This window comes from Pogoniulus pusillus, chromosome 16 (genome assembly GCF_015220805.1).
Source record: "Pogoniulus pusillus isolate bPogPus1 chromosome 16, bPogPus1.pri, whole genome shotgun sequence".
Classification (NCBI taxonomy): Eukaryota; Metazoa; Chordata; class Aves; order Piciformes; family Lybiidae; genus Pogoniulus; species Pogoniulus pusillus.
The window spans coordinates 10429124-10441201 of NC_087279.1; the positions used below are offsets into that span (position 1 = coordinate 10429124).

The 12078-nt window shown below is 36.8% G+C and overlaps 1 protein-coding gene across 1 annotated transcript in view; it reads left to right on the forward strand.

Moving 5' to 3' along the window:
• Window positions 1-12078, forward strand: part of CENPP (centromere protein P) — a 135112-nt gene that overhangs the window by 69734 nt on the left and 53300 nt on the right. The window lies entirely within an intron of this gene.

Sequence of the window (12078 nt, forward strand, 5' to 3'; positions counted from 1 at the left end):
CAAGAAGGAAAGCTTTGGTGCTATCATATCAAACAAGATAAAGCTTGTGTGACCTGCTACATTGTTTCTGCATTTGCTCTGGTTCCAGTAGCAGAGATGAATGGTGATAAACAGTTTCCCTATCACTTTTCCCAAGGAATGAAATTACAGTTTCAAAATAAATCACATTCCCACATAAATCTGAAGGATGATCTTCAACTTTTTAGAAATCTCAAATTGCACAGATTTGCATTTAGAAACCAAAGCCTCCTAAGCAAACACTCCCCTGTGTTTTGAGTAGCTTGGTTTGGATGCATTTACTTGGGCAAAATGTTTTTAAACAGCAATTTAATACTAACCTCCAGCACTTTCTTGGCTCTTCAATAGAAGACTGCAGGGCTCGAGGGCTGTGATATAAATCTACTGGATTCTGCTTTTTCACTTCTCCTTTCAGCAGAAAAATGTTGAGTCAGCAATTTTAGTGCAGCCTGGTTTTGCAACAGTGCTCCCAGTTCCTGATGTTTAGCAGCATCTCAGTTTTGGAGTAACCCTTTTAAAAATTAGTATATTCTCTTTTTAATTGATTGTGGTGGTAGGAGCACATTCCTGTGTGTATGAAGTTTGTGGTCTTGGTCATATTACTTAATGAACTTGAGCTGTAGAGTGGTAGCATCTCGGATAAAATGTAACCACCTCATTTTAGAAGGAACTATCTGTGTGGTTTACACAATGAATAGTATTGATGTGGTAGAAATAAATTTTGCTTACATTGGTATGCTGTTGTTGTAATGAAACTGCTTAATACTTCAAGGCACAGTGCTTTGATTGCAAGTGTAATTTGATTTCTAAAATAAAACACTCAGAAGTTGCTTCTTTGGAACTTTTAACTACCAGACTGAGCTCTAGATATTAGCTATTGAGAACAATACTAAAAGCTAAAATAAGCCGCTGTCTCTCAATTCAGTCTATGAACCTATTCTTTTAAACATTTCCAGCCTATTTCCAGATTACTAAAAACTAACTACCATTGCAGAATTCCTCTTCAGAATGGCTGTTTCTAGTATACATTACTTTTTGGCCCCAAAGTCATTCTGTGAGCCAGCACAGTAGGGCAGCTGCTGAGTTCTGAATGAAAGCTGGAATGTGCAAAGGAGTGAACTGATGCTAGGTACTTGTTCCTCTCACTTCTGAGGGCAAGACTTCAATGTCCTCAGGCAGAATGTGGCAGCTGTTCAAAGGCTGAAGCTATGCAACCTTCTGAGGCAGAATCAAATTCTGCTTTCTTGGCTGTGTTGCTCAGCAATTGATTTGAGGTGATGTAGCCAAAGGTGCTATTAAAAGCAAAAAAACAAGGCTATCTTATTGCATCTGCTCTTTCACTAATAGTGAGATTTTAATTTAAAACAACCTGGTTGAAAAATGTGATGTCTCTTCATTAAGACCCCCCATGATGTTTGAGTCTTAATGAAAAGACTCAAAAAGGAAGTAGTCTGAGAGTGCTTTCCTTGCAAGCAAATGTGTGTATATTTTCCTTTGAGATATTACATGCTTAAATAACAAAAAGATTACATGAGGTAAAACTGTTTGCTCAGGCTTTTTCAGTTCTTTCTCTCTCCACCACTGAAAGAGTTAATGGAAAATTAGAATTCAATCCCTTAAAACGTGTGTTACCTTTATGACTAGTGGAGATTACTTTCTGAGGCAAAGAGCAAGCATGTTGTTGTTCTGAATAGTCTTTCGCTGTGGCGAAATACACAAAGGGGGGGGAATTTTTGGATTATGTTTTATATGTAACATCACATCAGTGATACAAAAGGCTGTCTTGATTTCTTTATTGAGAATGACTGTATTTGGTTTGCTTTTTCTGCCTCAGCAGGCAAGCATATGGTGCCATATGTGGCTAATGCTTATGCTGCAATCTCTTTTTTAAACCCAATCTTATATACATTTGTTATTGTAAGGCAAACAAAGTACTCTTTCATTTTCTAGCACTGTTTATAAATGTGGTTTACATGAAGTGATGAGTCTAACATCAACTGCACAACTGTGTTTTGGAGGCTGCCCATCGCATTTTAATACCATGACACAATCATTCCGTGCTCACAAGCAGTCCATGTGGAGCACAGTTGCATATTTTGGTTTTAGCTAAATTTTGGCTTCTCTCAAGCTAGCTGAGTGTAGGAAAACTGCTCTTCAGCTTCTGTAGTTCATCTCGATTCTTCAGTATTTATATGTAAATATATGAAATAATTATTAATTATTATCATGCAGGAATCAGCTTCTCCTTGTTGAGCAGTGCGCACTTGCTTTGCATCATTTTGGCAGCTGATGTAGAAACTGCCACAAAATACACTGTTTAATTTTGCCATCTAAGCCTTGAGTCCCAGGAGTGTATTAGCAACATAGCTGTATTGAAGGGCAATTCTTAGCTTGCAGAACATTCATGAAAAGACCTAAAAAGTGTGCCTGTGCATGCATCCATGGGATTGTCACACTTACCAGTTGTTTTGTACATATGGTGATCTGGAGTGGCTGGGCAGGCAAAATGATAACCTGAAAAAGACAGCTTATTTTCACCCTTGCATTTGTGTTGCCTTAGAAAGGAAATTTCACTTAGTTCTGCCTTAGGTTACAGATCTACATATTGTTTTTCTTGTGTAGGAAAGCCAATTTCAGAAGTTCACAGTTAGCTAATTCCACCTTGATATTCATCTTCTTGGTCCTGAAAAAAGGTTTGTGCATTTAGCCAGATCAGGAAGTTGTTCTACCTAAAAAATTACTTGTTTGATGAATGAAGGTTTTGAAATAGTTTTGATTTCTGTATGTATTGATTCTTAGTCTTCTTTTTGAGGCTGCTTACAAGTCCAGATAATATTACATGGCATTTTTATGGAACACAGATATTTATCTGTCTTAGAGACATTGGAAACACCAGACATTCTTTCATGGAGAAGCAAACAGTAGTTAAAATGAAAAGTTCTACAATGACTGCCAAACTACTGAATCACTCCAACAATAAGTTCTGAAAGAAAATGTTCTGGTTTGGAATACAAGCTGGACTGAGCACATTTCCTCATAGGCTACCAAACACTCCGCCAGAGTTTAACAATTAATAAAATCCAAACCAACCATACAAAAAAAAAGACATTGGGAAAAGAACAACTCCAAAACCTCACCACCTGATCACCTGCAAATGGTGCTTTATTTTCCATTTCTCCCTTTGTTTTAGCAAATAGTACAAATAATATGGAAGTGTAAATGAGTACATTTTCTAATACACAACCTTTTCCTAGACTGATATTGTTCAGACCACAGAGACAACGTTAAAATTGCTAACTCTCAATGTAGTTTTAAGAATAAAAAACCATGTCCTTTGCATTCCCTGACACACAAAATCGAGTATCTGAAGTGTCACAGACTGCAAAAATAATTTAATTTAGTGTAATGGTATTTGCTACCTTTTCTTATCAAGAGAGCTGATTTATATTGCACTAGAAATTCAGAGATCCAAAGGACTCGGTTTGAGGTAGACAGGCCATTATAACATAGTAAATGCCTACACTTTGCACTTCTGCATGTAATGAAGAACATGGATTTTAACAAATGTTGTCTTGCTCTTTGAGCATACGCTGTTTTGTAGATGGAAAAAGTAACAATATTCTAGGGAAATGGCCAAGCTACATTTGTTTGCAGGTTTGAAAACCATGTTTTGTTTGTTTGAAATAGTCATAATGAAAGCTTTCAGAACCATTACTAGTAAAAGGAAGAATTTTGTCACAGTGAAGAAATGCTTTCTCTGCTCTATTAATTAACCCAGCCTGTCGTCTCTGATGGCTGTTTTCTTCCTGGGAGCTTTGTGGGAGGGTCTCATTTGTGTCTCATCAACACAGTACCACTAACTGTCATGCAAAGTTTGGTCTGACACTAAACATGTTGGAATACTTCTGAAAAAATCTCCTTTAATTGTCACTAACCACTGCAAATATGACTTTAATGTTATTTTCTCGTAAGTTTGCTATTGTTAAATAATATATATAGTGTAATCTTTAGTAGAATCATAGAATCAACCAGATTAGAAGAGACCTCAAAGATCATCCAGTCCAACCTATCCCCCTTGAAGATGACAAATATCACAAAATGTTTCACCAATTTTTAGCAGTGGTTCTTTCCCCATTTCACCTGTAGGGAAGCCACAAGTGTACACATAATGAGAAAAAAGAAACAAATATGGAAATGAAATGTAAACGAGGCAAAACCTTCAGTATTTGCTGTAACCTAGAGGATGCAATAATTATGCTTTTCCATCTATGTTTTCATCAGTGAAAATGTGTTGAGGTTCTGCAGGTGGTTGTACTAGTTGTGCTTTCAGAGTAAAAAATAAAACTTGTGAGTATAAAACAACAAGCACATTCCTGACACGATTCCCTCTGGTTATGTGGTATTCAGAAAGCTGAGTCTCCTATGGCTGCGAACAAAGGTGGTTCCTCTGATTTAGGCGGGAAAGACTCTTGGCGGTTGAACCTAGGTGTGAGCTCAGATGCCATTGCGCACGCAGCCACGTGTGGTAGGTATTATAGCAGGGCTGATGAAAGAAACTGGAAGACAACCTGCTGATAGGCCATGTAGAAACGAGCATAGAAATAGGGATTGTCTGGCAGATTTCCCAAAATACTGTTTTCCAAGGTGTTTGTTTGGCAATACAGGAATGCATTAGTTAAGCTGTTCTCTTCCCTGGACAGTTTTCCACTGGTTTTTATCATAGGAAGGAGTTCTCTGGCTGACAGAAATTACTTTTACCACTCGTTGGAAATAGTTATGTAAATTGAAAGAAAACTTATGTCCTAATTGCATATTCACTTGTGGTATGGAAAATGAGATCTTTTTTCTAGAACAATTTGTAAAGCAGAGGCTATTATTTTCTTCATGAATGCTTATATTCTACAAAGGGTAATTTTCTCTTGGCTTGTTCACAGCAGTATGAGGTAGCTTTCAGTTTAGGTAATAAGCAGAACTACCTATGTCTTAACTTCTATTTTGTTAAATGAGCAAAGTACAGCTTTGGTAATTAGCATATGATTCATGCTGCAGCTGTGCTTTTGTTTTGTGGTAATGATGATTTCTTGATGTTTTATAATTAAGTGATGCATGTCTCCTCACATAAAACCGTGGGGTATTCTTTGCTCAGAAGATTGGAGAATATTTAATTCAACTAAGAAAGAGAATTAATCAACATTTCTTTTATTTAAGGTTTTACCAGAGGCTATCCAATTAGCCTTCAAAATAAAGACAGAATGTAGGTAATACATATCTATTTGAACCCATATATGATTAAGAAAGAAAGAGAATAATCGATTCAAATTAAAAAACTAGGTTAATACAGAAGACATGAGTGGGTGACAAGTCCAAGCCAAAAGAAGATACTTCACAAAACATAGTTCAACTATGGAAATGTGCAAGAGAGTATAGTAGATTTTAGTTTTTTATGTAGAGTCAAAAAGTAATTGGCCTAATTGAAGGGGGAAGAGCCTTGCTTCCTGAGCTCTTTGTTATGAGAGCCAAACTGTGCTGGGAAAAAATGGAGAATAATTCTCCTGGAAGACTGGTTGTGAATGAGTTTTACTTAAGAAATTCAGCACTGTCTTCCATTAGAAGCAAGCAAGCCATATATATTTAAAAAGAATAGCCATTTAAAAGGGGATATGAACCGTGAAATATTAACGAGGGCACTCGGCCCCTCACAGTGAAGGTTTTAAAGGAGCAGAACGTTTGAGGCCAGAGGATAGTGTGTAACAGCATAGGCAGCTTTCAGGCTTTGGGAGAAGCTGCTGTGAAAAAAATGAGGTCAATTTTAGTCCTTTTTCCTAATTTTAATCCTTTAAAAACACCATTACATAATTCACTGAGAAGATTCTTGTCTTGGTTGATAGTGTTGTTGAATCTCTAATATTTCCACAGCTGTGTTCAGTATTACTCCTTTGAGAAAAATAGCTGTCTTGTGGAAAAAATAAGTCAGCTCTTATATGTTTTCCCTAGGAACTGCTATCATACAAAGAGTTCCCACAGAGAAACATGGATTTTTATCAGTATTACTGCAATAAACCTACAGTTTTCTGTATATATACACCAATAATGCAGCACACTTGGAGTGAAAGTTCTTCTCTCTGAATTGACAGAACTGCTTCAAAGGCTTTATAGGAAACAGTAGATTATTAGTTGGTCTGAATGACACAATTTATCAAGGGTATATAAATAGCAGCCTAAATGGTAAGCTATATCTAACACGTTTGCACTCAGTAGCTGTGTAGAGATCTCTGTCATATACAAAGTATTAAATGCAAAAGAAGTGGAAATTCTACTAAACTACATTAATTGTTTACTTCATGGCTCTAGATACTTCCTTACATAACATACTGTTGAAGAAGAAAATAAAAGGTAAATCTTTTTTAAGACTTTTTTTTAATAATGCAATTGTTAGTGCTTTATTTAGTCCTGGTTAGCTCAAGCAAATGGGAAGAATGTTGTTGTGGGGAATTCACTCAACTCTTCACTGTTTGTTAACTTGTAAAGACTACAGAGAACGTCTGTGTCCATTATGGTTGGCAGACGAGGACTAGATTTGAAGCATGAGGCAAGACCATCACTGGCTTTTAGCATTAATGATAAAAGCAAATAGCTAAGCCTTTGTAACTGACAAACTCCCTTGTAATTCCTAAACTCAGCACAACAGTTTTTGGACCTCAGAATAAATAGACAGTGTTCAAGCATTTTCCCTAATTTACTGCTGCTAATACCCAGTGTAGGTCTGCGTACTTTTACCATTCCAAAGAAGAGCAAGTTAATGTTTACAAAGGAAACTGCAATCTGGGAGAAGAGAGAAGATCTCTCTTTTTTTTCCTGGAGATTAACATGGTGTTCTAATTAGTCGCAGTATGCAATATTACCCAGGCTAAAGGAGTCACAATTTCTGAATAAAGAGCTTTGAAGTCAATGCCTAAAGTAAACCTTGTTGTAAAGCTCCCAGATGAAAACGGGAAATTACTACATTTAGTCACAAAGACAGAGATTCCCTCATGTAAGCATCAATTAAAGGCAGACTTTTATGAAATATGGATTGAACTTTACCTCTAGTTTCAGTGAGTGGCTGAAATAAGCTGCATGGACTTGTGTAATAGTACTCAGCTATTGGGCAGTGACAGAATGTAAAGTTGTCATCGGCACTCTAGCCCACTTCCCTGTTCAAATGAGATTTCCCTGTCCTTTATATCTTGTAGTATATCCTGGGAAATGCAACTCATTGGTGAGAATTTTTCATAGACATGACTACAGAGAAGAGACAGTGGTGCATTGCTCCAAGGGACTTCATAGCAATGACCAGACTGTGCATTGGGAAACTTTATTAACTGTGTTCACAGGCTGATAAAGTCAGTAAGTCCTTAATGGAAATGTGCAAAATGATGTTCAGCAGCAATTAGACAGGACTGTGTGCAAAGTACATAAAAGCATAAGAACAGCTGGGCTGGATCAGATCAGAGCCCATCTAGTCCAATTCTCTGTCTTTAAGAGGCACCAAAAATAGTACCACAGGGAAAAGGGTATTGCTCTCTATGGTGTTCTTTTGGTTTCTTTGAACTAAAATAAAACGGTGGGTTTAAGATAGCTTAAAAGTTTGTGATTCACATTAGGACGATTCAGCTTTCTTTATACCTTTTAAGACTAATAAAGCATTGTCCTGCTTAGATAAGGAGACTTAATGTGTGGCAAAGTATCATGAACAGGTTTATGGTGTGACCAAAGTTATTTTAAGCAGTACTCCTCCCGTGTAAGGTCTTTCAGGGATGCATAATGGTACATGAATGTTTTCCCAGAGGTAGTTTAATGATGTTGTAACTGTTGCAGGTTGTTCATTTTGCATCATGCATAGTAGAAGACAGTTCTGAAAAGTTCTGTTTGATACTCTCTGAAAATGAAAAAGATGCGTTAAATCTTTACCAGTCTGTTCTGAAATTTTGGTGTGGAACTGGGTGTCTTGGCAAGAAACATAACATATGGAGGGAGACATTGTAAGTTGGATAGTGGGAATAGTAAAGCAATCTGTTCCATTGAGTTTCATCATACCAGTTTTCACAAAATTGTGTAAATTATGCTTGGTAGCATTTAGGTATAGCTGCTTGATGCCTAAATAAGTATAAACCTTTTGAGTAATGCAGTAATTTATTAGGCAAATAAAAAGCTCAATTCATTTTGATTGCATGATCATTTCCTAATGTGGAAAAGGAGCTCTGTTTAATACATTTTAGAGTTTTGCAAGTGATGTCTTCACTACTTTTAGACGGAAAAAGCGTTCCAACATTTTTCCACAATATTTTGGGCCTCACAACTGTACAGAATTTGTTGACATCATTAAATCGGAGCTCTTATTTCACATGTCTGCTGGTTTTTTCCTATTTAAAATAGTTTTCAGTGTGCCAAGAGAAGTCAAATTAAAGCCTTTCCCCTTGAAATAGAGAGTTTGGGATTTAATGGTAACTAACTGTAATAGAAGGGTACGGTTACTAAATAAGAATAGCAGCAGAGATCTCTCTCTTTTGTTCATTAGAAAACAGGAACGTATGGCTCTAAAGCTAAGTCAAACACATTATTATGAACTAGTCCTTTTGGGTGGCTGTTTATACCATTTTCAGGAGGACAGTAAGGCTGTTGTGCAGTGTTGACTCCAGATGGGTGTAGGTTACACGGTTCACTGCTGCTTCTGCTCCACTAAATCTTTAAAAGCTTTAAACCAGAAGTAAATCTCTTTAAAAACATTTACTCTTTCCAAAGCAGACTTCACTGCTGTGGTTGGAATGTTGGCCTTCCACAAGGTGATCGTAGGGGGATTCTGACCCCTTTAAGCCATTATTTCACCCAAATTTTGTTTTCCTAAAACTCAATAGATAACTTTAGGAGGGAGTGGTTGTATACATCTTGTAAGATGTGTTGATACTGCTTGTTCATTGTTGCCTTCTGCATTTAGACAGGCTGTTTTGTTGGCTGTTTCAGACTGTAAATCCAAAGAGGATGTAAATAGCTTGCTGTAATTGTAAGTGCCTGTGCTTTCAAATTATTTTGAAGCTTACTTAAGGTAGCTTCAGACTTCCAGGGCACCATATATTGTATTGGTTTAGAAACTTCTGATCTGCTGACTTATTTACTGAGAACTGCTTCATATAGAAAATCACCAGAATTATTGTGTAAAACTAGCTTGGTAGTATTTTCTCATATTTCTACTATATTGCTGTCTGTAGTCTTGCCTTCTATGAAAATTGCATATGTTAGAGTATAAACATAATATCTGAAAATGTTTTCTCCTGAGAGTTTCAACTAGCTGATGTTTGTGCTCTTGTACACCAAAAATGGTAAACTGTTTATTCTGTTGGCATGATGTGATTGCTTTTATAGTTAGGAGTTGAGAGAGAACTTTGAATACCTTCAGTAAAAGAGTAAAGGTTGGTAGAGAAATGCTGCTTCTCAGTTCTGATTTTCTTTTTGTTGTGGAATGCGTGTGGGGGGGAGTTGCAATAAGTCTAAGTATGATGAACGTTTCAGAACTGAAATTCAGAAATGGCATCAGCCACTCGCTGCAGCATTATGCAAGAGAGGATTCATTGGGTGACATTCATTCTGTTACTTTGAGCCACTAGAAAGCTGGTAGTCACAGATCCATCTTTTTAGGGCAGAGTTGGGTGATTTGTAGCTTTGGCATGAGGGAATCTCAATTCTTTGTTAAATTGAAACTAAAAATAGAGAAGAATTAATACTGTGAATTCTAAACTTCGGAGTTGTCAGAGGTTTTAATGGCCTCAACACATGGAAATGGTGGTCCTTTCCAACCATAGTGATTCATAGTGATGAGATGTTGTGCTGAGGGATTTGGTTTAGTCAAGGACTTGTCAGTGTGAAACTAATGATTGCACTCAATGATCTTGAAGGTCTTTTCCAATCTAAGAAATTCTGTGACTCTGTGAAATTAATACTTACCTCCCTTTGGGAGGCATTTGATGTCTTTACATTTCTGAGCATTTTTTTAAATAAAGATCTCTTACCTTATCTTTTAGGAAACATATTGCCTCTAATCATTGCTTCTAATTCAGAAAGCTATCTAAGCTTCCATGGTAACAACTTCATTTTGTTTTGCAGTTTTTGTTTTGCCAGAAGTTGTATATCTCTGTGCACAAAACAACACTTCAGCCAGATCCTGAAAGCTCTGTCATCACACAAGAATATCTTATGGCTATTGCAGAGTTTGGGCTGTGCTATTGTATCAGACTAATGAGGAATACAGTAGCACTGTATTCCATTCTCAGTCTAATTGCCTTCTTAAAGTATATAAATTTCCAATGTAAGCCTGTAAATTTGATTATTTTCTCAAATATATATTAGAGAATGCACAGTAACTGTAAGGGTTTGTGCTGACCTCTTATCTTACTGATGGCCAAAGATTTTGAATTTGTTTCTGTATTTCTTTTGGCTAAGGATGGGCAAGTCACTTCCATATGCCTTACTACTAAAGATGTAAAATGATAATCTTATTACCTTTGTCTAGAAAATCCTTTGAGGCTCACTGTTTAAAAGTAGTGGGATGTTTTTTTCCGTTCCACTGTAGTTGATTTTGAAGAGTGAACAGACTTAAACTGCTTACATTTGACATATGGTAATGTTATTCAAGTTTAATTGCCCATATACTGCTTAAGTGAGTAAGCATCCACGTGTTGCATGCTCTTCATCTCTTGGCTGCTTCTTCTTGGTCTTCTGCCTCTACTACAGTTGTGTTCAGATTCCAGAAAGTTTTTCCTTCCATCTCCGCTTCACTACCATGGCATTATATTTGTAGTGTAACTGTACTTGAGGTCATGTCAAGTTAGGAAGTGCTGCTTGGAGGAAGCACTTACCACAGCGTACTTTCAGGCAAGCTTGATGCTCGTTTTATGACTAAAGGAAAAATCCTAGATAAACGACTCGCATAAAATTCACTTTTATGGTATCTTAAAAGTGAAAGAGCTTGTATGGGAGAAAAAAAACTCTGTTAAAGATTGCAATAAATTTTCAGACTGCTGTATTTTAGCAAAAATTAGCAACTCTAGTGGATTTTTTCTAGTGGCTCTTTGAAGTCTGATTGGCTAGGAAATGTTCTATTTGAGTAAAAATAATTGCAGCAGTACATGATGTTTTGCTTAAATTTATTAGAAAGCACAAAACGGTTTAATACAGCTTTAGCTCATTAGTCTATTGCTGAATAGCTTGACTCAGAATAATTAATTTTAATAATTTAGAGTATTCATCTCTCAAGACATTAGTTTGGGAACTGAATGCCCTGTTACAGAGACAAAGGATTGTTAGCTGAAGTAAAAGGAAGGAATCAAATGTTCAAAGATTGAAATCAAACTACTCAACCTCCAACACTGTAAAAACTCAGCCTGTTGGTTTCATCTTCCTTTATCAAACCAAAGCAGTCACCATGGTATAAATTCTGATCATACTTTACCAAACAAAATATCCAAAGCAATCTGTTTATGGAAAATTGCCTACTTTAGGATTGTTTCTTACAAGAAATACATTCTCTCTTCGCTCAGTGCAGACAAGGTAGCATTGTGCCTGGCAGGAAATTGAGTGAACTTTGGGATTATCCTGTGAGATTTATTTTTTTATCATAATTGTATCACTTCAGAGAAGACAATTCAGGTGGTCATAATTTTATGAAGAGTGACTGAAGGAGCTGGGGCTGTTTAGTCTGAAAAAGAGGAGACTGAGGGGAGATCTCTTCGCTGTCTATAGTTACCTAAAAGGACATTGTGGAGAGATTGGTGCTGATCTCTTCTCAGAGGTCATTAGTGATAGAACAAAAGATGGTCTCAAGCTGTGGCTGTGTAGGTTTAGACTGGACATCAAGAAACATTTCTCCTATCAAGAGTGGTCAGACATTAGAATAGGCTGCTCAGGGACATGGTTGAGTCACCAATTCTGGATGTGTTTAAAGGTCATTTGGATGTGGTGCCTGGGGATATGGTTTAGAGTGAACCTTGTAGAGTAAGGTTATATTTTGGACTTGGTGATCCTGAGGGT